The sequence below is a fragment of the Solanum lycopersicum genome, chromosome 11, assembly GCF_036512215.1.
Source record: "Solanum lycopersicum chromosome 11, SLM_r2.1".
Taxonomy (NCBI): Eukaryota; Viridiplantae; Streptophyta; class Magnoliopsida; order Solanales; family Solanaceae; genus Solanum; species Solanum lycopersicum.
Genome location: NC_090810.1, coordinates 15807693 through 15811832, shown reverse-complemented (window position 1 = coordinate 15811832; position 4140 = coordinate 15807693).

Genomic DNA, 4140 nt, shown 5'->3' with positions numbered 1-4140 from the left:
TCAGTTCTAGGTTAGTACTGTTCTAATAAAATCAGTGCTGCATATTTTATAATTTGGTCATTATATTATGATTCAAGTTTTGATAGGTTGATATGTGTAATTAAATATTATATGTACAGTACTAAGTGAATATCATTAGAATTATGATATTGGGAAGGAACTAATTGAAATTTAATCCTAGGCTTGAAACTTCAAAATCTATGATAGTTGAAATGTTAATTGACATCAAGAATTACAAACTTGATTATAAATGTGGGTGAATTTTTAGGTCAAGGTTAAACACATAAAAGTGAGAGTGTTGATCGTTTTGAAACCTTATTGTGAATATATATACTTGCATAGATTGCATCGATTTGGAAGCTCAACAGAAAGGGAAGGCTCAAGTCCAAGAGTAATTATTCGATTGACTAAGGCAAGTGAATTTCTAAACTCTTGTTAAGCGTATGAAATTCGTGTATTTTCTTGTGTGGTGTTGAGAATGACTTGGAGACTTGTTGCTTATTTGTTGGTGTTATATTCCTTGTTGTAAATTGTGCTTTGTTATCAAAATGGTTATCTCCTCGTTTTCATTTGAGCATGTCATTTGCACTGTATCTAAGACATGGTTGTGGTAAGAGAATATACCATTTCGAGGGTCGTATCGCACGCCGCGATGGATATTAAACCAAAAAAGTCTGGTAAAGCAAAAAAAAGATATACCATAAAAAGGAAATATACGACATAAACATCCTTCATAAAATTTTAATAAGTGTATGATGTATAAAATATAAGCTCGAATTAATTAACGGTGCAACATATTCAACTGATATTATGATCAGTGCAAGACATATCATTCAAAAATATTATTATCAAGTAAAATATTGTGAAAACTAATACTGTAACGACTTCAATTACAATTCTTTTATTATATCAAGTATTTAACTTGTTAAAAGATCTTTTCTTAATATGTTACAACACATAATTTAAATGTCGACTAGTTACAAAATATTTAAAAGATCTTTTCTTAATATGTTACAACACACACACACACGCACACACACACACACGCGCACGCACGCAAGCACGCACGCACGCACGCGCGCACACACACGCGCACACACACACACACACTTACACACACACACACTTAAATTGTTATTAGTTAGTTACTTAATGAGCATTACACCTCCCTTAAATTGAGAATCTCCAAAAGTCTACATATTGCCTCAATCGAAAAAATATTTTAATAATATTTCTTTTCTTTATGTCCTTTTTCTACCTATTATTTTTAAGTTTATATTATTATGATTTATTTAAGTTTTTATTATTATTATACCTTATATTTCTATTATTTTTTAAAAATAAAAAATTTATATATAATAAAGCTAAATAAAATTAGGTGATGTGGCACATGTCAATCTCAGTGACCACTATTCATATTTATCTTTTTCTTAATTTATATGCTAGGTTAAAAACTTTAAAAAAAAAATTTTTTTTAGTTACACCTCCCTTGTTAACTCTTTACTTTATGAAAACTCAAAAGACTATTATTAATCCTCTAATAACTCTCCCTAAGGCTACTCTACAAAATAAAAGGATTTTTTATCTTCCTTGTGTTTGATTCTCGTGACTTCATCAATCACTATATCAGTATCAAAAATACATGCTACATATGACAAAAATTGCTATCATCTCAATGATATAGTTATGATTTTTTTTGTTTTAATGTTTTTTTTCAAATTTTTATTTTCTTCTTTTACATGTATTAATTGGTTCCAACATATGAAGTCTAACTTCTCATTCTGCAGGTATATGTTCAAAGGAACATGTTAGAGGAGCGCAAGATGATCAAAATTTGAGACTAAAGAAATAAGAGTTTGTTATCAACATTTATATATAAATAAAAAGTTAGGAGCTTACTTCCTGCGGTAGCCCCTTGAGACTTCATATAGACATTGCACTTGTAGGCTTGGGATGGGGTTGTGAATAAGTTTCCTGTATGATATGATGATATGAACTCTTGTACATGCTTTGCTATGATGTTGGAGTTGCTTTGGTGATGTGGTCTTGATATGCTACTATTCATGTGATATGACCTTATGTGGCAGTATTCATGTCGACTTAATTGATTTTATCATGATATTGGCCTTATGTTGGATATGGACTTGTATTGGGTGATGTTGTGTTCATGAAAGCTTTTAAAAGTGATTTGACATGACTTTTGAACAAAATGTTCCTTTAAGTATAATTTCAAATATTATATATGTATATGTTTTTATACTTTGTACAAGTGGATGTACTAACCCATTTCCTTTATATTTCTATAAAAATGTAGGTTAGGGCTGTTGAAGTTAGAAAGCCATTTGCAAGACTACTTGGATATTCCCCAAGAGTTTGGTAGGTCCTCACCATCCGAGAATGATGCCACTATCTAGCTACTTGATGTTGTTATTGTCTAAAGACCTTTAGTTTCCTTCCCTTTCATTTGAAGACTATTATTGTATAAGCATATATGTGGCTTTTGTTGTAATGAAGTATGGGCTATGACCGAATGTTCTACTCATTCTAGATGGTTTAAATGTAAGACTATACTAGACTAAATTCTTATATGTTATGAATATTGTATAAACGAAAAACCTATGTAAGCTTCCTATGCGAGGAGGCTAAGTAAACTCCATATGTATATATATTTAGTAAGCGAGAGGTCTATGTAAACCTCAATATGCAAGAAAAGTTTTAATAAAGGAGAGAGGCTATTCTCACTAGCTCTCTACTCTAGCCTAACATGAAGAACATATACATATACAAATGCAATTTTCATAGACAGGACGCCCGATTTGTACAAAATACTTATCTTCTTTAATTGTTTATGTTAATGTTGATTATTTGTATTAAATGTTAAAATCTTTGTTTGTTCTGTCGTGTAGCTTTAATTAAACTTAATAAACAAAAGACCTTAATTGCTACTTGTCTAACCTCCTCATAAAATATATGAATACGATCAGGACCTACGTTTGTAGATTTCGAGTAGTTCTTAACACCTTTTCTTAGAGGTAATTTGGACCATTACCCTAATCATAATTTTGTAGACCTGTTAGTTAATTGCTTAGATTAGAATGGTGCCATAACACGCCTTTTTATTTGTTAGGTGACGACTCTTCTTTTCAAACAAAATCTAAAAGGATTGTCATATCATTGCATACCCCGTTTTGAGAAAAATGAAGCGTGACATATATTTTAGAGGAGACGAGTTAAGAGCGATACTGTTGAATTAGTGTAGATTAGATTGCATTGGGCTTGAATCTCTTTAAAGAGAATGATATTCAGCCCCTCAATCTAAAAATTTGTTTCTTGTCATTTTATTTTCAATGATAATATTTTATATTTATGATATATTACACCAACAAATTAAAGGGCATAACAAAATCTTTTCCTATAAAACAAATTCAAAGGAACAAAAAGACAGTGGTACAAATAAATGTTGATAGTTGATAGAAAAGTTGTGGATATGAAAATGAGCACATGTAAAATGCACTTCAATAATGTGAGGTGGGCAAAAATACAACCAATAGCTTAAAACTAATTGAAATATTTGTGTCAACAAAAAATCTTTAATTAGAATGTTGTTTCAACGATTCCTTTTGCTTTTGAAGTTAATCTAACACTTTATATAACTTAATATAAATATCTTTTAATATAATCACGCTGTTATAATTATCACCTGAACACTCCAAAAGGGAGGGGTGTTACCGTTTATGCTGGTAAGCTTTAAAGGGATAAAAAAAACTTTTATTTATTTTTGTCATCTTCTTTTAGCAGTTTTATAAGCTTTCATAGGTATTGTTTCTATCCTTAGAACTACGAGCAGTTAAGATTTATATTTAGGTTGTGGGATCATTGTGTTAGTAATGTGATTAGATATATAGATAAAATTCATTTTCTTTCATTGATGTCCTCTATTATATCTTCCTATTTTAATAATTATATTTAATGATTGCAAATATCAAATTTGGTTGTTTGTCTTAATAGATATTAAAGATTTAGAAATATAATACTCTCTCGATCACATATTAATTGATGGTCATATTAAAAATAATTTTTTCTTGTTAGTTAATCACCTTGATGAAGAAAACATTAATAATTTTTTTTCTATATTACTAT